Source organism: Cervus canadensis, chromosome 28 (genome assembly GCF_019320065.1).
Source record: "Cervus canadensis isolate Bull #8, Minnesota chromosome 28, ASM1932006v1, whole genome shotgun sequence".
In the NCBI taxonomy this organism is placed as follows: domain Eukaryota; kingdom Metazoa; phylum Chordata; class Mammalia; order Artiodactyla; family Cervidae; genus Cervus; species Cervus canadensis.
This window is the reverse complement of record NC_057413.1, coordinates 40,047,492-40,070,606: the sequence shown is the minus strand read 5'-3', so window position 1 is coordinate 40,070,606 and position 23,115 is coordinate 40,047,492. Positions and strand designations below refer to the sequence as shown.

At 50.8% G+C, this 23,115-nt stretch overlaps 1 protein-coding gene across 1 annotated transcript in view; it reads right to left on the bottom strand.

Moving 5' to 3' along the window:
* The window catches only part of PACSIN1 (protein kinase C and casein kinase substrate in neurons 1), a 64,811-nt gene extending 44,474 nt beyond the window's left edge, over positions 1–20,337 (bottom strand). Inside the window, exon 1 of the mRNA XM_043450550.1 lies at positions 20,116–20,337. The gene's annotated coding sequence lies outside the window, so the exon portion shown is untranslated. The remainder of the gene's footprint in view (positions 1–20,115) is intronic.
* Between the last annotated feature and the right edge of the window lie 2,778 nt (positions 20,338–23,115).

Sequence of the window (23,115 nt, the reverse complement as noted above, 5' to 3'; positions counted from 1 at the left end):
CTTCCTTGGCGGTCCCGTGGTTAAGATTCCACACTTTCAATGCAAGGGGCATGGGTTCAAACCCTGATTGGGGGAACTAAGACCCCAAGTGGTAAGACCAAAAAATAAATAAAGGAAAAACCTAGGAGCACTTAAAAAAGAAAAAGTGCACCATCGATTCAACCCCTCCTTCTCCCTGCCCTGTTCTGCTTCCCTCACCTCATACAAGGAGAACAAGACCCTGAGACCTTCCTGCACAAAAACCATTTCAGAGCCTGTCACCCCAGGAACCCATCCTGAATCAGCAACAGGAGCGGCTCTCTCAGAAGCAGCCCCTGAGCCCGGGGATCGAGCTGGGTCACCCACTGCGGGCCGGCAGTGAGGACCACAGCTGGGGCAGCACTGGCCACCGGCTAGCACAAGCAGTGAAGGTGCGAACCCCTTTCCAGGTTGGACGGGCGGGGAGCACACTGCGGGGCTGGGCAGTCTCTCCAGAGTTTGAGACTTGCGGGAGAGGGGTGGTGATTAATGATAAAGCCCACGGAATGGGCCGGCACTGGAGAAAGACGATTCTAAAAGGCTGAGAATGATTAATCACTAATTTAAGGCCAAGTGTGGAAGCCAAGGGCCTCCTTAGCTGCATATAAATCCTCCTCTCCTGCAGCTGGAGGGGAGGGGAAAGCTAAGGAGCCGGCGCGGAGCTGAATTATAAGCAGGGCAGAATGTCAGGGAAGGCGGAAGTCTCAGCCCAGGATGAGTCTTCAGCACCAAGGTCAGGTCCTGCTCTTTCCTTGAGCAGTGACCCCTCGGAGTGCAGAATGCGCCGTGCTGGAGGATGACGCTGGGATCCTGCCTTAGAGCTAGCTTGTTCCTCTCCTGACCACCGGAGCAATAGCTAAGATAAGTCACACCTCAGAGGGCTGCCGGAAGGAGCCCGGTGCTGGCAGAACCAGGAGAACACAGCAGATGCCATTTTGGGGGGGGGTGGGGGCGGGGCGTAGAGTCCGATAAGGGAGAGTTAATTCCACACACACACACTGACAAGGACCCCGAAAGATGGTACCGGCATGGTGCTTGGAGAAAGCGGTATCACAGGCAACTCCCTGGTGGTCCAGTCGTTAGGACTCGGAGCTTTCACTGCCAGGGGCCCCAGGTTCAATCCCTGGTCAGGGAACTAAGATTCCAGAAGCTGCATGGCTCAGCCAAAAGAAAGTGATATCCTGGCACAAGAAGTAGAAATGCCCGGGCTGCAGGCAGTGGAAGAGAAGTCAAAAGGCTTAGAGAGGGGAGCACATCGGGTGAATACGGCTGGAGAACCCACCAGGTGTCCGTCTTCCGCAGGACAGCCTGACGGAATCTCTGTTTGCCAAAGCTGTAGGAACGTGCTGGCCACGGCAGCCTGACAAGCTCAGGGGTGTGTCCTCTGAGGACCTGAGACTAGGAGCCGCCGGGACAGAACTGGGTACCCTGACGCAGTGAAGGTGAGAGGGTTCCCAAATAAGAGGCCAGGTGATAGCACTGACTGGTCAGAACAAGGTGGGTGCTGTTATCACAGCTCTTGGGCAGGTCAGAGGGCAGCTGGGAGGGCCTGACCCGCAGAGCTTTGGAAATGGGAGATGGTTAGCAGAACCAGGTGCCTCAAGGGGCAGCCAGGACATGGCCCACTCTCTGTAACCAAAAGAAACTAAGGTGTGATGACCCCCAGGTTGCACCCCAATAAAACGTCATGATCTCTTGCCCAGTTTCCAGACTTGAGCAAGGTTTCAGGTCCAGCTGATGGAAGGAGAGGCCAGGTGCCTGGGAGCAAGTGCCCTGCGGCCCCAGAACAAGTATATACGGTAATGCTCCCACCAGACCCTCCCCAGAGGAGCTGACACAGCCATTCATCAGGGAAAGAGAACTGGGCAAAGAGGAATCCACAAATACCCAGGCATCTCAAGGACTATGAGACACAGGGGCCCCGACAGTCATCACAGCCCCCCCGTTAGAATAGGACCATATGGGAACCACGAGATAAATGGATTCCTGGCCCAGGTCTGGCTCCCAGGGTGTCCCGTGGGTCCACGTCTGTATGACGTGGGGGCAGTTACCTCCCTGTCTGGCTGGTGTGTGCCCTGCAGGTGAAAGGCTGCCCTGGGCGAGGAGGCCAGGGGAGCAGAACATAGACACATCCTGAGATCCAGGCTGCCCTGTGAACACCCAGAGTGTCCTCGGAATCCACCAGACCCCGCTCGAAATCCCAGTCACTTGCCCCTCGGCGGCAGGTGAGAGTTGGGCCCATTTCCTCATCTGCTCCACACAGAATGGCAGCGAAGAGCAGGGCTTCACTCGCTCTGTTGATGATGCTGAGAAAACAGGAGCCTAAAGAGACGGGTCCACCCGGCCCCACGCCTGCCTGCTCCCCACCCCCAGGCTCCACTTCCCTCCCACTGGCACCAGCTCCTGCCCCCCAGCTCCCCAACTGCATCACCCCAACAAACAGTTCTCTCCCTCCCCCACGTGACCCGGTTTTCCCTCCATATGGGACCTTTCCCATATGGAGAAAGGGCACTGTTTCTGTCACTAAAAAAAAAAGAAAGTCCCATGCTGCATGCATGCTGCCCCCAGCTCCTGCCTGCTTGGCTTCTCCCTGGCTTGTCGAGGACACCCACTGCCTCCTGAAGCCCTCCAATCCAGCCTCCCCCGTCCAAAGCCCCCAGTCCCCGCCCCCTCCTCAGCCGCCTGTCGTCAGCCCTGACACACGTGGCCCCCAGCTTCTCTGACACCACGCACCCCCCGCCCCCGCCATCACTGCTTGGTCTCTCCAAGCAAGAGAGAGAGAGGCAGCTGGGGGGCTGCCTGCACCCCCAGCCCAGCCTGGGGTCCCTCCTCTTCCCAACCTACGCCTACTCTCAAGGGGCATTCATCCAGCCTGTGGCTTTAACACCTCCCTCCAGTTTCAGCCCCAGCTCTGCCACTGAATTCTAGCCTGTAAACCCAACCACCTCCTGAACGGCTCCCCCGTTTGGATGTTAAACAGGTAGGTAGACATGTCCCAGCAGAACTCTTGATTGCTCTGCTCTCTTCTCCATCTCAGAAAAGGACACCTCTGTTCACCCACATGCTCCAACCAAAGTCCTACATTCCTCTCCTTCCCTCACCCCCAAATCCCACTGGTTCTCCCCTCACCAGACCCAGAATCCAGCCACCCTGCACCCCTGCCGTGGGCGGTGGGTCCACACCATAGTCTGTCTCACCTGGAAGACGTGTCGTTTCCTATAAGGTCTCCCTGCTTCCATCCTTGCCCCTTCAGTCCGCTTGCCTGACACTCATCTTAAAATATAATTTTGATGTGTCCCACCCCTGCTGAAACCCCCTAGGGACTCATGTTTCACTGAGAACAAGCTGCCCGGGACCTCCAGGCCTACAGGCCAACATGGAGGGTTCCACCCCGTCTGTCTGTCTTTACCGCCAACCTCTTCCCCCACCCCTCGCTCCCCTCCTGCCAGTTTGTCCTTGCTGCGTCCCTGACACAAATTAGGCTCTTGGCTGCCTCAGGGCCTTTGCGTCTGCTGCTGGACAGCTCTTCCCGCGATGTCCACAGGCTGGTTTCCTGCCTCATTTAGGTCTCTGATCAATGTCCCTGACCCCCGCCTCATCTAAAACCTAGCCATCACTCCCTAGTCCCTACCCCTGTTCCACTTTTCCACTGTAACACTTATCACTCCCTGATGTTACTTTTTTTTTTTTAATTTATTTATTTGGCTGTGTAGGGTCTTACACATGGGCTCTTTTGTTGCTCCTCATAGTATGTGGACTTCCTTGCTCTGGGGCATGTAGGATCTTACTTCCCCAACCAGGGATTGAACCCACATCCTCTGCATTGCAAGGCAGATTCTTAACCACTAGACCACCAGGGAAGTCCCCTGATGTTACTTTTTTAAATTAACAGACTATTTTTTCGGAGCAGTTTCAGGTTCGGGAAGAACTCAGCAGAAAATAGAATTCCCACACAGCACCCTTCCCCTCTGACACACACACATATACTGCCCCACCCTCAACATCCCTCATCAGCGTGGTTCATTTGGTGCAATCAATGAATCAACACTGACACACATTATCATCAACCAAAATCCATCACTTACACCAGGGTTCCCTCTTGTTGTGCAGTCTATGGATTTTGGCAAATGTATAATGGCACGTAGTAACTACCACTTTAAGCGCATATAGAATAGTTTCATTGCCCTAAAAATCCCTGTGCTCCATTTATTCGTCCTTTTCTCTCTCCAAACCCCTGGCAACCATGATCTTTTTATTGTCTCTGTAGTTCTGCCTTCTCCAGAATGTCATATAGTTGCAACCACATCGTAAGTAGCCTGTTCAGATTGGCTTCTTTCATTTAGTAATATGTCTTTGAAGTTTCCTCCATGTCTTTCATGGTTTGATAGCTCATTTCTTTTCACCATGGAATAACATTCCATTGTCTGGGTGAACCACAGTTTGTTTATTCATTCACCTGTTGCAGGTCATCCTGGTTGCTTCTAGGTTTTGGCAATTAAATTCCTTAATGTTCACAATACACAGTAGCAAGCTAAAGGCACGGATGAATCCTGCAATAAAGGAAAAACTCTTTCCCTTGGTTGAATTTGCTTTTCCCCAAATTGAGGCTTTCAAACTGTGGTGTTGGAGAAAACCCTTGAGAGTCCCTTGGACTGCAAGGAGATCAAACCAGTCAATCCTAAAGGAAATCAATCCTGAATATGCATTGGCAGGACTGATGCTGAAGCTCCAAAACTTTGGCCACCTGATGTGAACAGCTGACTCATTGGAAAAGACCCCGATGAAGGCAGGAGGAGAAGGAGATGACAGAGGACGAGATGGTTTGATGGCATTGTCAACTCAATGGACATGAGTTTGAGCAAACTCCGAGAGATAGAATGTGAAGGACAGGGAAGCCTGACGTGCTGTCTATGGGGTCCAAAGAGTTGGACACGACTGAGCGACTGAACAACAATAACGTGTCCAAGTGCAGCTTCCCGCCTCCTGGAGCTCACCCCAGAGGGACCCTCTGGGCTGGGGCAGCCAGGAAGGGTTTCCTTGAAGGAGAGGAACTGGGAGCAACGAAACAGTGGGAGGTACCCAGGCAAAGCGAACAGTTGAGTTTGGGGGCTGGAGGATGTGGACTGAGCTGGAATGAAGACCCCAAGAGAAGCTATGGGAACTAAACCGGGGCCCTGACTCTGGGCCCCACAGCCGCACAGCAGCCGGTATCCCTGGGCAGGCCAGCTCCCTCTTCTGTGTCTCAGGACCACTGGGAGACGAGGCCCTATCCCCTAGAGCTGCTGAGGCTGTAAGTGGGGCCTTAGCTTGGTTTCTAGAACTCAAACAGCCTAATGCTTCCAACACCCAGAATGAGTCTCTAAAGACCATTCCCTATTCAATGGGTCCACAGGGAAAAGACAACCCATAGAAATGGGGAAAAAAATATTTGCAAATCATCTATACAATGAGGGTCCAGTATCTGAATACATAAAGAACTCTAAAAACTCAACAATAAAAAGGAAGTTTACCCAATTTAAAAATGGGCAAGGGTATGAAAAGACATTTCTCCAAAGAAGATACGAAAGTCCAATAAGCACAGGAAAAGATGCTCAGTATTATCAGTCATTAGAGAATGTAAATCAGGCCCACATTAAGGTGTTACTTCCCATGCACTAGGGTGGCTATGATTTAAAAAAAAAAAGGACAATAACAAGTGTTGGTGAAAATGAAGAGTAACTGGAACTTTCAAACGTTGCAAGGAGGGAATGTATATGTCTAGAAACAGTCTGGCAATTCCTCAAAAAGTTAAATATAGAGTTACCATATGATCCAACAATTCCATTCCTAAGTATATATCCAAGAAAAATGAGAACATCTCTACATAAAAGCTTGTACATAAATGCTCATAGAAGCATTATTAATAATAACCAAACAGTGAAAACAACTTAAATATCCATCAATGACTGAATGTATAAACAAAAAGTGTAATCCACACAATGTGATATTATGCAGTCACAAAAAGGAATAGAGTACTGTTCAGTTCAGTCACTCAGTCATGTCCAACTCTTTGCAACCCCATGGACTGCAGCACACCAGGCCTCCCTGTCCATCACAAACTCCCGGAGTTGACTCAAACTCATGTCCGTTGAGTTGGTGATGCCATCCAACCATCTCATCCTCTGTCATACCCTTCTCCTCCTGCCCTCAATCCCTCCCAGCATCAGGGTCTTTTTCAGTGAGTCAACTCTTCACATCAGGTGGCCAAAGTATTGGAGTTTCAGCTTCAGCATCAGTCCTTCCAATGAACACCCAGGACTGATCTCCTTTAGGATGGACTGGTTGGATCTCCTTGCAGTCCAAGGGACTCTCAAGAGTCTTCTCCAACACCACAGTTCAAAAGCATCAAATTCTTTGGCGCTCAGCTTTCTTTATAGTCCAACTCTCACATCCATACATGACCATATATACTGTTACACGCTACATATAACATGGATGAACCTTATAAACATTGTGCTAAGTTAAAGGAGCCAGACACAAAAGATATAATTCATTTATATGAAATATCCAGAATAGGCAAATTGATAGAGACAGAGAACAGATGGGTGGTTGCCAGTAGCTTGAGGAAGCAGGAATTGAGCAGTGACTGCTAATAGGTTTCTTTTCCGAGAGAAGATGTTCTGGAGTTAGACAGTGGTGGTGATTGTGATAGTGGTGATTAGAAGCAGTTATTCACAACTTTGTGAATGTGCTAAAAGCTGCTGAATTATACATTTTAAGAAGGTGAAAATTATGGTGGATGAATTATATCTCAAATTTGTAAATGTATATCTGTGTATTGGGTTGGCCAAAAAGTTCCTTCAGGTTCTTCTGTAAGATGTTACGGAAAAACTTGAATGAGTTTTTTGGCCAACCCAATTTAATTGTATGTATATCTCCACATATAATGTGTTTTCCGGCTCCTCAGAGATGCAGTCAGTCATTTCGCCAGATCGCTGAGCCCCACCCCACGCCTCCTTGGACCCCTTGACTGCCCCACCCACAGGCTGCATCGCTCAGCTGAGCTGGGAGACCTGTGTTCCCAGCAGCGGCCGGGAGGCAGGAGAGCCCTGAGAGCCGAGGCCGTCCCACCTCTGCTGCAAGTTAACGCCAGCTTTCCATCACATTTTTCTCCCCGACCAGATGGTGAGTTTTCTAATTTGATCATTTTGTTTGCCAGACTTTTATAAAGAAAATTTCCTCTTCACCTATTCTGTTATTCTGAAATCTGGCATATATAGTAGGATAAAGGCTTGATTCCTTCCCTTGATCATTTTTCTAGAGAAATGAGTTGGTGCTCTAGCAACCTCCACAGGTGACCAATGAGTATTTTTTCTAGTTTTAAAGTATCTAAGTATATAAAATAGGTTATGCATTTTAACAAATTAATATAAAACCAACAGTTCAGTTCAGTCACTCAGTCGTGTCTGACTCTTTGCGACCCCATGTAGGCACGCCAGGCCTCCCTGTCCATCACCAACTCCCAGAGTTTACTCAAACTCATGTCCATTGAGTTGGTGATGCCATCCAACCATCTCATCCTCTGTCGTCCCCTTCTCCTCCTGCCTTCAATCTTTCCCAGCATCAGGGTCTTTTCAAATGAGTCAGTTCTTCACATCAGATGGCCAAAGTATTGGAGTTTCAGCTTCAGTATCAGTCCTTCCAGTGAATATTCAGGATTGATTTCCTTTAGGATGGACTGGTTAAATCTCCTTGCTGTCCAAGAGTGTTCCCAACACCACAGTTCAAAAGCATCAAATTCTTTGGTGCTCAGCTTTCTTTACAGTCCAACTCTCACATCCATTCACGACTGCTGGAAAAACCATAGCTTTGACTAGACGGGCCTTTGTTGGCAAAGTAATGTCTCTGCTTTTTAATATGCTGTCTACGTTGGTCATAACTTTATAGAAGAAAAGTTATAAAGCCAACAGCCACCATTAATATAAAGTCACCACCATCTAGGTCAAAAATAGAGAATTGCCAGGGCTCCAAAAGACCCCCATGGACACTTCCCTACCACAAGCCCTTCTTGTGGGTTTGTGGGAGAGGGACCAACCATTCTAAATAGCTGGGGTTATTAGCTGCTTAGTTTTGGGTTTGACCACAAAGTATGCATCCAAAACCAAATAGTTCTGTCTCTTCTTGAATTTTAATTAATGGAATGATGTATTATTTTATGCCTGTCTTTTTTGTTTTGTTTGCAAAATCAGCGTTTTCTTTTCACCATGCAATTAGGTTATTCTTTGCAGCAGTAGTCCTTTAGTTTTTTTAATCTTTGCACAGTGTTCTGATATGTGAATATATCGTGATTTACTTATCCAGTTTACAGTTTGCAGACATCAATGTTGTTTTCTTGTGAAAAATGATGCTTGGGACATTCTCATCCATGTCTTGGGATAAATGATCCCAGGGTGTATTCCCAGGAGCAGAACTGCTGGATCACCGGGAATGTTTACTAGCATTACTAGATAATGCAGCTCACAAGCAGTGCGGGCAGGAGCCCAGGCTCCACGTTCTTGCAGATAGTTGGTTATTAGCAGACTTTTCTGTTGTTCGGAGTTTGTATTTTTTTTTTTAACGTTTTGACCATCATTATGGGTTTTTATATATTTGATGAGTCCCAGTCATTCTCAGTGATGCTCAGATTGTCCTCTCTTTGGCCAGTGGGAACCTCTTGAAGTTGACTCCGGCATCATTCATACGGTTTTGGAAGTGTCCTTGCTTCCTGGAATGATGTTTCCCGGCTCCTCAGAGCTGCAATCTGTCATTTCTCCAAAGAGCTAGAGGAGCAGGGGGCAGGCAACTCAGATCTCTGGAGCTGATGCAGGCTGGGGTGCTCACTCCCAGTCTACTGTTCCAGGGCAGTCTAGGGGGGGTCCCTCCCCACCCTTACCCTCCTCAGGTGGAAATGTTGTGACTTGATTTCTCCCTGCTGGGCTTGTCTTGGCCCTGTGCGGGGAAGCGTGAGGAGGGAAGGAAGCCCGCTCTGATCTGCCCTCCGCCCCCCACTCTTTCAGGGGCGCCTGAGCCAGCTTTGCAGCTTACTAGGCCAGCTGGTGTGAGGGTGGAGGGGCCCCCAATGCCCAGGCCCAGCTGGGGCTGCCAGAAGGTCCCACCCGGCCAGCTGGGGCCAGTGAGAAAAGTGGTGGGAAGGGGTGCAGAGGCAGGGATCCTGGCCCCTGGAGGGTGCGGAGGCCTCCCATCAGAAGCGCCCCACCTGGGACAGGGCCAAGTGGGGCAGGCGAGACGGCAGCCGGTCACCCAACACCCGGTGAGTAGGCGGCAGCGGCAGCCTGGCGTCCGATGGAGCTGCTGATAGAGGCGACACCAGATACCCTGCAGCGGGGGGCCGGGCAGGGGAGGCAGAAGCGGAGAGAGCCGTGCTCAGGGGTGGTTTGCATCCCAGATCATGGAAGGACCTGGGCTTGGAGCCTTAGGGCCCTCTGCAGCCTCAGCTTGCCCATCCAAAAATGGGGTGCTGGGAAGGTGAAGCGAGCTCATCAACACAACGAGCCTGGCATGGTGCCAGCACATAGTAAGTTCTCAACGAACATCACATGCTCTCATTACCAAAGTCGGGGCTGCTGAGGGCTCAGAAGTGGTCAGCAGGGTGGGGGGTCAGCTAAATGCAGGGAGAGGCACAGAGCAAAACCTCCACGGGGCAAGGACGGGGTGGGTTTCATTCACCACTGAATGGTCGGTGCCCCGTTCAACCTGGGCACACAGCACTCAATATATACTTGTCGAATGAATACATGAGAGTAAAACAGTGACCCAGTAGCCACTAAGACACTTAACTCATCAGGGGATCCCAAGTAAGAATCCAAAATCGAATCCCAGGTCTACTCCGATGGCTGTGCAACCCCAGGCAAGTCATCCCCACCCCAACCTCAGCTTCCTTATTTATCAAAACAGCAGTAATGGTAACTAATAAATACCTTCCTCATCAGCTTATGGCAGGGCTCAAAGCAGAAACTGGATGTGAAGGTGAAGGTGGTGCTGTCAGAACCCTTCATCAGACAGGGTACCCATCCCGAGCCAGACGCCCCCGTCTCTTGAGAGTTGTTTCTATTTTTTATTGTAGTTGATTTACAATGTTAAGTTTCAGGTGTACGGCACAGGGTTTCAGTATTTTCACAATTTACACTCCGCTAAAAGACATATCAAGATAATGGCTGTAATTCCCTGTGCTACATACTATATCCTCGTTGCTTATCTATTTTATACATAGCAACCTTTCTCTCTTAACCCCGTGCCTCTCTTGCCCCTCCCCTGTCCCACACAAACTCGCACGCACACATACACTCACACTAGTTTGGTAACCGCTAGTTTGTCCTCTATATCTGTGAGTCTGCTTCTGTTTTCCTTATACGTTTGTCTGTTTTCCACATATAAGTGATTTTATACAGTATTTGTCTTTCTGACTTTATTTCACAAACCATAATGTTCTCTAGGTTCATCCACGTGGCTGCAAATGGCAGAATTTCATTCTCTGCTGTGGTTGAGTAATATTCCAGTGTGTCTGTGTGTGAGTATGTGTGCATACGTGTGTGTTGACATACCACATCTTCTTCAGCCATCTGTTGGTGGGCACCAGGGTGGCCTCCACATTTTGGCTATGGTGAGTAATGCTGCTATGACACTGGGGTGCATGTGGCTTTTTGAATTGGTGTTTGGACCGCAGCTTTAGGTGGGCAGCCTCAGCTAGGGGTGTCTTGGGGGTCACGCTCTCCCCTAGGCCTGAGAAGAGGCTCCAAAGGCCTGGCCCCTTGCTCCCACTCCAGGGTTCCCTACAGGACCGGAGCTGGACTCAGCTGGAAGCACCTTTCCCCGGCTCCTTCCCGACCCCATCAGATGCTCTTTCTCTCTCCCTCCCTCCTATGCGCATGCCTGCAGGAAACCACGGTCCAGGAATCTCCATCTTAGGTACGGCTTCAAGGGACTCTGACCTAAGACAGGAAGAATGTTATAAACTCCGAAGAGCCACACGCAAGTACAGGGTTGTTTTGCTTTCCAGAAAATGCTGGAAGGAGACGAGCTGACAGGCAGGGAATCTAAGTGGCAGAGGAGGTCTGCTCCTTGGGCAGAGTCGCGCTGCCCTGCTCTCAGGGAACTCAAAGACAGATAGGGGAGACAGCCCAGAAACAACGAGACAAATATGAGGGATGCCTGAGTGCTATGAAGGAAAACAGAGAAGGTTGGCGGTGGAGAAGGACAGGGGCTGTCTTAGATGTGGTGCTCTGGGAAGGCCTCTCTGAGGAGGTGATGTGGGCAGAGATGTGAACATCATGAGACATGTGGACCTCTGCGGCCAGGCACGGGGAAGGGCAGTGCAAAGGCCCTGAGGCAGGAGGATATCTGATATGCCTGGGAAATGGCCAGGAGCCCAGCGAAGAGGGGAAGGCATGAGATGAGGTCAGCAGGACCTGACAGCCAAATCACACAGGGCCTTGTAAACAGGACTTTTTACAGGACTTGAGATTTTATTCCAAGTAAGAGGGAGCCATTAAAGTTTTGAGCAGAGGAGGAAGATGATCTCATTTAGGTTTTAAAAGGATATCGTTGGCTGCTGGGGCAAGGGGGACGCGGGGAGACCAGGAAGAGGCTGCTGCAGTAATCCGGGAGAGCGATGGAGGGGCTCAGAGATGGGGCAGCAGTGTAGGTGGTGAGAAGTCGTGGGACTCTGGGGATCTTGACGACAGAGCCTGGTGACTGCATGAGGAGGGGTCAGAAGATGAACTCAACTACCAAGTTACAGAGGGGACTGAGGAACATGTTAAGCTACACCACAGGGATGCAATCCACAAAATCCACACTGCAGGAAATCCTACAAGACAAATAACCCGGATTCTCCAACAGGTAAATTGCCAAGGACAAAGAAAAAGATAGAGGGGGGAAGTATGGATTAAAAGAGACTAAGACTTATCAATCAATCACAATGTGTGTGGATCTTATTTGGATCTTGAGTCAAATTAGATGTGAAAAAAAAAAAAAAAGACATCTGTGACAACCAGGAATGTGAATGCTGAGTGGACATTTGATGATATAAAGAAAATGATTTCTTCATAAGTGTGATGATGGTATTATGATTATGTTAGGAAAAATCCTGATCTTTTAGAGACACATCTTGATATATTTGTGATGAAACCATGCCTGGGATTTGCTTGAATTATTATGGGGGAGAGGGGTATAGAACTGAAACATGAGTTTGGCCATGAGTTGACAGCATTTGAAGCTGAATGCTATGGACAATGATGGTTCATTATACTATTCTACTTTTGTAAATGCTTATATTTTTCCATGATAAAAAGTTTAAAAAGAAAAGGGAGGAAAATCAAGTCCAAGGGGAGGCGCTGAATGGCATAAGGCTCCTCCATACGTGTCAGACCTGAACCTCAGCAGGGGCGTCCCAAAGCCCAGCCCTTGGCCCTGCCCCACTTCGGCTGCCTTTCTGCTCTGGAGGTCAGTCAAGGCTGGACCCAGGCAGGCGAGGGATAGAATGTGTGGCCCAGAGAAAGCCCAGGTGGGACAGAGTCGGGCTGGGGCGGCTGGGCCCAGGAGACCCTCTGAGGAACAGGGAGAGCACTGGGCCACCTGTCCCAGCCAGTTCCATGAGGCCGGTCATCTAAACAGTCCAGCAGCTGGATCTCCTACCAGTCTCACCTCCTGCTTCTTCGTCTGGGTTCCTGAACTGATTTCCTCCCCTGCCCCTGTGCCCACCTCTCTGAATCTCCCATCCTTTCCTTCCAGGTCTGCTTCTACAGAAGACCATCCACAATCACCCCCAGCCTTTGGGAGCACACCTGCGAAGGACTCTCTTCACTGGGAGGAAGGGTCATCTCCTCTGCATCCAGACCGCACAGACGTGAATCCTGCCTCCGCCACTCACTTGCCAGGGTGACCTCAGGCAAGTCACTTGACCTCAGTTTCCACATCTGTAAAATGGGATAACCTCATAATGTTACTGAGAAGACTAAATGAGTTGATAAATGGGATAAATAGAACAGCACCTGGCCTATGCCAGAGGATCTCAGACCCCCTCAGGACCCCTGGCACTGCTGTCCAGGGCCTGCCTCACTTCTCTGTGCCCTCCTGACACCACAGTTACCTCCTCTCCCATCCCAGCAAGTTTCTTTTTTTTTAATTTCCGTTTTTTATTTATTTCTGTCACACTGCATAGCATGCGGATCTTAGTTCCCCAACCAGGGATCAAACCTGTGCCCTTGCAATGAGTGGAAGCACACACTCTCAACCATTGGACAACCAGTGAAGTGCCTAGCAGGTTTAGTCCACCCCAGGATTGGGAGGAGGAAGGAGAGGAGACAACAAACTCATGAAGAGACCAGTTAGAAACCAGTCACACATGAAAGCAACTTAGATGTCCATTGACAGGTGAGTGGGTAAAGAAGTTGTGATACATATATACAATGGAATATTACTCAGCTATAAAAAGGAATGCATTTGAGTCAATTCTAATGAGGTGGGTGAACCTAGAGCCTATTACATGGTAAGTCAGAAAGAGAAAAACAAATGTTGTATATTAACACATATATATGGAATCTAGAAAGCTGATACTGAAGAACCTATTTGCCGGGCAGCAATAGAGGCGCAGACAGAGAGAACAGGCCTGTGGCCACAGTGGGGGAAGGAGAGGGTGGGACAAATGGAGAGAGGAGCATGGAAACATATACGTTACCACATGGAAAACAGACAGCAGTGAGACTATGCTGCATGACCAGGGAACTCAAGCCAGTGCTTATAACAACCTAGAGGGGCGGGAAGAGGTGGGCAGTGGAAGGGAGGGTCAAGAGGGAGGGGACACATGTATGCCTACGGTGATTCTTGTTGATGTATGGCAGAAACCAACACAACGTTGTAAAGCAATTATCTTTCAATTAAAAATTAAAAAAAAAAAAAGCCAGTTACAAATAAAAACTCTTCAAACCAAAAGTAAGCAGCATCTGATTCCAATGGCATCGAATCTGCATTGGAGGGGAGTACAATTTAAATGCTCATTTTTTTGAGACTTCTAAGAACAACCCCAGGTATCATGAAGTGGAGTTTATGTTTTGTAAACTATGTTTTGTACGAGTAATGACAATTGTGGTATAAATGCGAAGAGCACAGGGTGCTAAAAAGCAAACATTGCCCCTCCTGCCTGGCACCTGACCTCCCAGTACTTGCCCAAGAGATAAACCATCAGATGTGCAGCTTTGGGGACATTTTTATACAAATGTGCACACAAGATACATATGTATATTTTTATTTATTTCTGGCTGAGCTGCATGGCTTTGGGGATCATCTAAAGGTGCCCCCCAGCAGTGGAAGTGATGAGTCCTAACCACTGGACCATCAGCAAAGTCCCCCTATGCATTTTTTGAATGGATCATACTACACATGTTGATCCACAAAGTCATTTTGTTTGACTTGCCAGTACAGTCAGTGGAAGTGATGAGTCCTAACCACTGGACCATCAGCAAAGTCCCCCTATGCATTTTTTGAATGGATCATACTACACATGTTGATCCACAAAGTCATTTTGTTTGACTTGCCAGTACAGTCTGGCCATCTTTCCACCCTAATATTAAGCTCTGCCCAGTTCTCTTCTCTGGTTTTCAGCAGCTAAAACAGTGCCCGGCACACAGAAGACATTCAGTGCACATTCACTGACCAAATGAAAGAACGAACAGCTACCTAAAATCACAGCATCTCATCAGGTCCTAATTATGTCATCAGCCCTCCTGATGGACATTTAGCTTTGCCACATGGACCATTCCACCCGGCTCTGCATGCCTAGAGGGCACCTATAGGAGGAGCCCTGGGGCATGGAACCACCCCATTAAAACCTCACGCGTGTATTCTATTGTACAAACAGTTTCTTGAATCACAGTATATTTCAACAACAGTTTCTGAAACATAGCAAGCTCTCAGCAAGTACTTGCTACTATTATTTGTAAACATACAAATATTTCCATATTTCCTAATTTATACCTTCTCCGTCCTAGAACTGTTTATTTGCACTTCTCTTCTTTTTTAACTTGCTGCGGTGGGCCTTAGATGTGCCATGCGAGATCTTTCATTGCAGTGCTCGGACCCTCTCGTGACACGTGGGCTCAGGAGTTAAGGCATGTGTGTTCAGTTGCCCTGCTGCATGGAGGGTCTTAGTTCCCTGACCAGTTCCCGGCACTGCAAGACGGATTCCTCAGCACGGGGCCACCAGGAAAGTCTCTCTCTTCTTATTTTAATGTAAAAAATTCTAGAACCATGTGTATTTGAAAGAATAAATGCTGGCTTTAAAAAAAAAACGTGCAGCTATTGCCAAAAGAGGTCGAGCCAACCTCAGCTGATGGGAGAGTTCCAGCTTCCCACACCCTCTGCCACCTAAGAGCTTTCTTACGATGAAGACTTTTATTTCTCAAATGGATTATTCTTCTTTAGCGACTCCACCTTTGATCATCAAACCTCCTGAATAAATAATAGGATGGATCATTTTATTTCTAACAGCACGAGGGAACCAAAACTCACAAATGGAGAATTACTTTCTAGACAGCGAACAGAAACAAATGCAAAAATTTTTTCAACGGACATCTTAATTTTTTCAAACTGTCAACTTCAAACAAGTGTCCCTCAATACAAAACAAGAGAAAACTAGGAGCCCTAAGCGCCCTCCCCGCCTCTCTCCCCTCCTCTCCCCCCACATCTCAGCCCAGTCCAGGGGACCCAGATTTAACAAATGAAAATACAGGACACTGAGTTAAATCTGATGTTCAGACAAACAACGTACAAAATTTTTAGTAAAAGTATGTCCCATGCAATATTTGGGACATACATATACCAAAAAACAAACCAACCAAAGCCTACCAATGTGTTGTTTCATCTGAAAGTCAGATTTAACTGGGCGTCCTAGGGTTTATCTGGCAAGCAGACCATCGCCCCCACCCAGTGTCTAAAGATCAAGTGACTTTTAAACAGGAGCCAAGACCCTCTTTGTCCTCCCAGTCTTTGGTCAACCTACCCCAAGCTCGAGGTCTGAAGGCATGCACCCCACCCTCACAGAAATGCTCCCCACCCAGAGACGCCCCACCAGCTTCCCTGGGATTGGAGTCTCTGTCCCCTCAGAGCATCTGGGGTCACATTCCTGATGGTCTTCTCCCTTCAGCCCGTCTCCCACCTGCTCACCCATCCTTTCTGTTGACTGGCAGTCCCTTCGGGATGGTGCCTGCTTCGGAGCCGCCTGCCCAAGGGCACGTCCTGGGCCATACCCAGTGTCAGAGGGACGCAGAGGTCCTCAGGCCCAGCTATTCCACTGCACCTCTGATGGGCCCCTCCAGCTCCAGAGAGCCCGAGCAGTTGTGGGCGGGGGGGGGGGGGCTCTCTGCTGGGCCTGCACCAGAGCTCCACTTTTAAGTCTATTTTTCATTTATTTATTGTGGCTGTGCCACACAGCATGCAGGATTCATCTTAGTTCCCGGACCAGGGATCGAACCCGTGCCCCCTGCAGTGGATGCAGGGAGTCCCAACCACTGGACCACCGGGGAATTCCCAGGGTTCCGCTTCTCCCTCCACTCACCCTGCTCCCCTCCCCTGCTGTGCACAGGCCGATTGTTCCCCTCCAGCCCCCCCCAGACCCATCCCCTACCTCCCCGCCCTGGTCCACAGGCCCCTGATCGGAAACCAGCCACTAAGTGTCCACAGTGGCTCGGTCTGGGGCTGGCTAATATTTTTTTTTTTAATTTGGGCTTTCCAGTACATTCTAGATTTTTCCACACAGGTACATATTACTTCAGCAATACAATAATAAAAATAATAATAGAAGTTTTTTCTTAAGAAAAATGTAAAACCAACCCAGCAGCCCTCCTCCTCTCTGACCTGCCCACTCCTCCCCACTCCCTCCCACCTGCTTCCCCAGGGAGGACTCCCCCCAAATCAGCGAACTCCCACCCCAAATGCCTCCCCAGTCCTGCCAGACCCACAGGTGGTTTCACTTCTCCACCGAAGGCTTTCCACAACCAGCTCGTCCTTGCTGGGGGGCTATATGCAAATTCTGGAGGAGTTCTTAGCGCTGGTTGGGAGGAGGAGGCTAAGTCCTGAGATTGGAGAGAAAGTGTAAGAGGGGAACCAGCATTTGCTAACTCCGCTGGGGTCCTCTGCGCTGGGGGCCAAGGGAACAGGACGCAGACCCTGCCTCCGAGGGCTCCACAGCTGGTGGGGTGGGGGCAATGGAAAGTCAGAGAGGACAGTGTGTGAGGTGAAGTGGGCCAGGTGTGGGAGGAGGAATTTGTGGAAGCTTCTGGAAGAAGGAAAAGTCTCAGCAGATCCCGAGGGTGAGAAGGAGCGGGTAGGGAGGAGGGAGGGGAGCCTGGCTCGAGGCAGGGGATCAGTCTTTGCAAAGGCCTGCAGGTGAGAGGAGGGTGGTTTATTTGAGGAACTGAAAGCAGTTCAGAGCAGCTGGAGGGCAGAGGAGGCGGTGAGGAGGGAGAGGAAGCCCAGGTTTGGGGAGGGCAGCGGGGCCACGTGAGGGAGACTGCGCTCTGTCCTCAAAGAAATGGGGAGCCGCCGAAGGACGCAGAGTAGGGGAGGGACAGACTAGGGTGGGCATCCTATAAAGATCTCCGCCTGCCACACAGCAGGAGCTCAAGGAGTTTTCATCCTGAGCCTCTGAAACCATCACAGTCCCACCTAATCAAGCACACACTATCTGCCACGTGGGGACTTGAGCCACGGAGTACCTAAAACCTGTGTCTCCATGGAGACGAGCCCCCAGGCCCGAGGCTCCCAGCCCTCCTGCTCTAGCGTTAAGGAATATGCTACCTTAGGGAATAATGGACTCTGGAGCTCGGTTCAAATCCGAGCTCCTCCGGTTTCAAACCGTGTAACCTTGGACAGATGACCTCTCGGTGCCTCAGTCTCCTCATGTGTAAAATGGGGATAATAATGGTATCCAATTGGGCTGAAGTGAAGATTGAGTGACTCAATACTGAAAAAGTGGCTGCCTCCTGGCTCCTGGCAGATGCTGCGCACTGTTGGTTTCTACTGTTTTTCCTGCAGCCCTCCCCTGGGCCAACCACTTGCAGACACTAACCAAACCATCCTCCATATCCTCCCCCAGCCTGAAGCATCACACCCTTCCTTTCTCCTTCGCTGGGGGTGGGACAGAGCCAGACGGGATTTAGGACAGCCCACTGACCTGGGCCTGGGGCCTCGCCCCAGCTCCCTCGAGTGCAGTGGACAGAACACTGGACCTGGAGCCAGGAACTGTGTCCCAGGCTGGGCTCTGCCGCTGACCCTCAGACTCTTCCTCTGTGAGATGAGGACAAGGACATCTTACTGCTGTCTTATCAGCAGGGCTGTCAAAGGAGCAATGAGGGCTGGAGATGACCTGAGAATGTCCATGTCACAGGCACGGCCTGTGGCTGGGCCAGAACTCTTGCTGGCAGCCTCCTCTTCTGGCCTACAGTGGCTCCTCCACGTAAGATCTGTTCAGAGCTCACTGTGAGGACCCCAGAGGCTGAGGATGGCCTGCCTCGGGCCTTCCCAGATGCGCTGATGCTGACCAGGACCCTCCTAAGGGCTGGGGCAGAGACAGAGAGCCTGGTATGGGCTCAGCACCCTGGGAGGCAAGTACCAACCCAAAGGCCTGAGGCAAGTCAGACCTTCACCAGGGCCTTCCAGCAAGCCTGGACCAGCCAGGGACTCAAGCCTGGGGCCCAAAAGACCCCCTAGAGCCATTAGGACCCCAGTGTCTATCTCTAAATGCCACAGCTGCTCATCACCTCTAGACCAAGGAAGGGCAGGAATGGGAGAGTCTGTTTTCAGTAGCTCTTTGGTCCTGGGGGATGGGAGGAGAGCCCAAGATGGGTCTCACCCCCCTCCTTCAGGGTGCCAGCTATTTCTCAGAGTTCAAGTGGATTCATTCACTCATTCCACGAACATGTACTTGGTGCCAGACCCGGGTCAGGTGCAGGGGCGATGACAGATGAATCATACAGACTCCTGTGCTAAAGCACTTCCAGTCTATGGGCCACGGGCAAGGCATTACCAACCAAGGCACAAGGAGGCTAGGCTGGAGAAGGCAGGGCAGGCGGCATGGACCTCACCTGGGGTAGCAGGAAGCTACCCAGAGGGAGGCTCGTCAGTGGCTTATGGACCTGTGATGGGAATGCCGGGAGGGTGAGGGATAGAACCTTCAAGACCATTGACAGACAGTTCCGTTTGCACCCCCGCCAGGCCAGAGCCAGGACAACGTGAGTTATTTATGGTTGTGCCCAGAGAAAAGCGGCCACATGTGTCACTGCACGTGGGGTGCAGAGCTGGGCAGTAGAGGGTGGGGGGCCGCTGGGGCTTGAAGCTGGGTCCGGGCAAGCTCTGTGGTTTGCCACTGTGTCCCTCACACCCTGATGACCTTTTAAGCTTTTCAAGGCCTCCCATAAGAGAAAACTAAGGAGGAGAGAGAATTCAAACGGGCAGCAAGTGGCCTGGGAGGGGTGGGGAAGAGAGCAGGGCCAGACAGACCTTGGCCTCTGCGGTCTGTGCGGGCCATTTATCCTCACCTTCTCCCCCTCTCCCCCCTCCCATCTCAGCAGTGGGGGAAAAGGGCAGACAAGCCAGAAGAAAATATTTTTCTCTGTAAACCGGACAGGACCTAGGGTGGGCATCAGCTGCTGGATTTCTCCCCAGCCCACTCTGGACCACAAACAGCCTACGCACCAAGCCGGCACCAGCCTACCCACCCTGTTGGGACCGGAACAAGCCAGGCCAGAGCCTCGGATGGGACCCGGGGCCTGGGTCCCACCTTCCCAAGGCACCTATTTCCTGCGTTTCCTCCCCAACCCCCCGTTCCCGGGTGAAGGCCTCCGCCAGGTCCGTCTCCCAGGGGGCCCAGCTCAGGGACATCGTGACACTGCCCCGGTGATGCTCAAGAACCCCGGCGCTTGCAAAGCACCCGCAGTCGCGCGCTCACCTCTCTGCAGGTAGCTCTCCGATCCTCCCCCCTGTCCGCCCCTGCGCCCGCCGCCAGCACGTATCCCTAGACTGGAGCGCTCCCTCCCTACCCCCGTATCCAAGGGCCAGACCCCCTACCTGGGGGCAGGCGCGCCCGGCACCATCGGCGGCGCCGCGGGGCCAAGCGGGCGTCTGGGGGACCCGGCCTCAAGCCCGGTCGACTTCCCGGGGGGCAAGAGAGGCTGCGCCACCGCGTCCCTCCGGACCTCGCCCGGGGCTGCGGGAAGGAGGAAGGTCAGAGCCGAGGAGGAGGGGAGGCGGCGGGCGGAGGCGCGCAGATGGGCGCAGATTAGCGAGGCATTTTTAGCGAGCCAATGGCGGCGCGGCGCCGGGCGGAGCGCTGGCTGCGCAGGTGGAGACGCCGCGCTGCTGAGGCGGCAGCTGCCGGCTTAGGAGGTGCCGGGGGGGGGGTGGGGGGGGGTGGGCAGCACCCCCAGCGCCCTGCTCCTCCTCCCAGGGGGTGCTCCGTGGCGCCCGGCCGAGGGGCTCTGTCTGCGGCGGGCGGGCGCCGAGAGGGCGCGGAGAGCGTCTCCCGTGCGCCCCCCGCCCCGGCCCCCGGCGGGAGCCCCGTGAACCCCGGGGTGTCGCTCCCCTCCCCCTCTCCGCCCTTTTCTCACTTTTTTAGGACGTTCCTCCCGCCGCGTTTGTTTCTGGCCTGGCGGAATCCTGCGTCTTCTTGCACATGCGGGGGCGTGTGCGGTGGGCAGGTCTGGAGTCTGTGTGTGTATGGGGGGGTGGTCTCTGGAGTGAGGACCCCTCCTCCCCCAGCACCGCACCCATAACCCCCGCACCCCGCACCCCGCACCAGCTTCTCCCAGAAATGCCAAAACTGGCCCCATGGGGAAGTCACCCAGGCCACCTCCTGGGGGCTGTCTGAGCGACTCGTTGGGACCCCCGATGCACTCTTCCTGTCTTAAACCCTGCACGCTTCCCGAAACCTAGAGGCGGCGAGGGGCGCTGGGGCAGCTCTCTTCACTGCAGACTTGTAAGCAGCCAGTCTTGGAGTTATAAGGAGGGTTTATTCAACACCTATCTACTGAGAACCTGCTTCATGCAGGGCAGTGAGGAGCGGCTGGACTGCAGCAGAGTGCAAAACAGACCAAACTGGGGTGGGGATAAACTGGGAGACTGGGATTGACTTATCACACTACTATACATAAAATAGAGAGCTAATAAACACCCCCTGCATAGCACAGGGAAGTCTACTCAATACTCTCTAATGCCCTGTATGGGAATAGAGGATGTGTGTATATGTAATGGGGATATGTATTTGCACAACTGATTCACTTTGCTGTACATCAGAAACTAACACCAGTGTAAATCAGCTATACTCCAATAAAAATTAATTTAAAATAATTTATTGCTAAAAAAAAAAGCTAACCATAAAAAAAAAAACACACACAAATAGACAAAATCTCTGCCCTAAGTTACTCATGTTGTGAGGGACAACAGATGTTAAACATAATAAATAGTACATAGAGTATGCTTTAGGGACTTCCTTGGTCATCCAGTGGTTAAGAATCTGACTTCCAATGCAGTGGATGGGGGTTCAATCCCTGGTTGGGGAACTAAGATCCACTTGCCAAGGGGCAACTCAGTCTGCATGCTGCAACTAGAGAAGCCAGTGCCACAACTAAGACTCAATGCAGCCAAATAAATAAATATTTAAGATAAAATAAAATAAATTCCTTTAAAAATAAAGTGATATGCACAAAGTAGAAAAATAAAGCTTGAGAAAGGGAAAGAAAGTGAGGGACGTCAGGGTGAGAATAGGCCCCAGCCATTTGTGGGGAGCAGGCATGAGTGAATTTGATGGTAAGCCCCTCAGGTAAGCATGCAGACTCTGGTTTGCCGCAGACCTCACCACTCCCTGATGTTGGCACCTGAATGCGTCACACATTTGTATTTCCTGCCCTCCCTCACCTTTCCCCCTCACCAGAGGCACTGAAATCCATGACCCCAGTGACCCAGGGGAACGCCCAAGTGCAGCTCCTGTTCCTTCAGAAAGAATTCTCTGACCAGTTATCACACATAAGGTGTTAGAGCCTAAAGGAACTCAACACCTGGTTGGAAGTCCAGTTGACAGTACCTACCCCAAGGATGAACAGGACAGCCAGGTGAGTGGACAATGTTCCAGAGAAGGTCAGATGGCTCTGGGTTAAAGGAATCCAGGAAGCTTCCTGGAGGAGGCAGCATTCCAAGGAGGTGCTGAACGACGGCTGAAATTCTGAACAACAGCTGGAACGATCAGATGGGGCAGGAGCCAAGGAAGGATTACTAGGAGAGGCTCACAAAACCAGAGGACTTTTGGCAGGTGTCTGGAGCTGGGGTCCTGAAACATTCCTGGACACCGTCCATGCCAGGGGTATGAGCTGACAAAGTACCCCTCCCATCTCCACCCTAGCAGTTCCTGGTCCCCAGCTGCCCTCACCTCAACCTGGAATTTTCTCTTGCTACAGGAGGAGGCATGATGAGCATATAAGGGAAAAACACACTTTCCTCAATCGCTTGTTTGCTGGGTAAAGATGGGCATGTCACTTAACCTGTGTTTCAACCTCCTCATCTTAATAGCTGTGTGACAAGTTACTTAACTGGTTGATGGCTTGGTTCCTTCATTTAGAAAATGCAACTATGACAGTTCTTACGTCAAGGGTTGTGTATTACACAAGACAATCCAGGTGAACTGCTTGGCGTGTAAGTACTTAGTTAATTTTATTTTCTTTATTATAATTACACTTGTCTCACTGGTCGAATTGGAATTCAATATTGGAATTGGATATTCGATATCCAGTTGGAATTGGAATTCGATAAAGAAGGTGCAGCATCTCACATAAGCGCCTAGAACCAAACAGTTGTGTAATAATTGGTGTCTCTTATATTGTCTCTAACTACATGCACCCTCAAATCTCTCCCTTTTGGTCTCCTCCAGAGCTATGCAATTCCTGTTAGACAGAACTTTCATAATGTGAGAGGCTAATTCCCCAAGAGGGTCTTAAAGTGCAACCAGGATGGAAAGATTAGAACATCTGCCCCCTCCCCTACTGTACACGTGTCATCAGGGGATCTGGTGTAGATGGA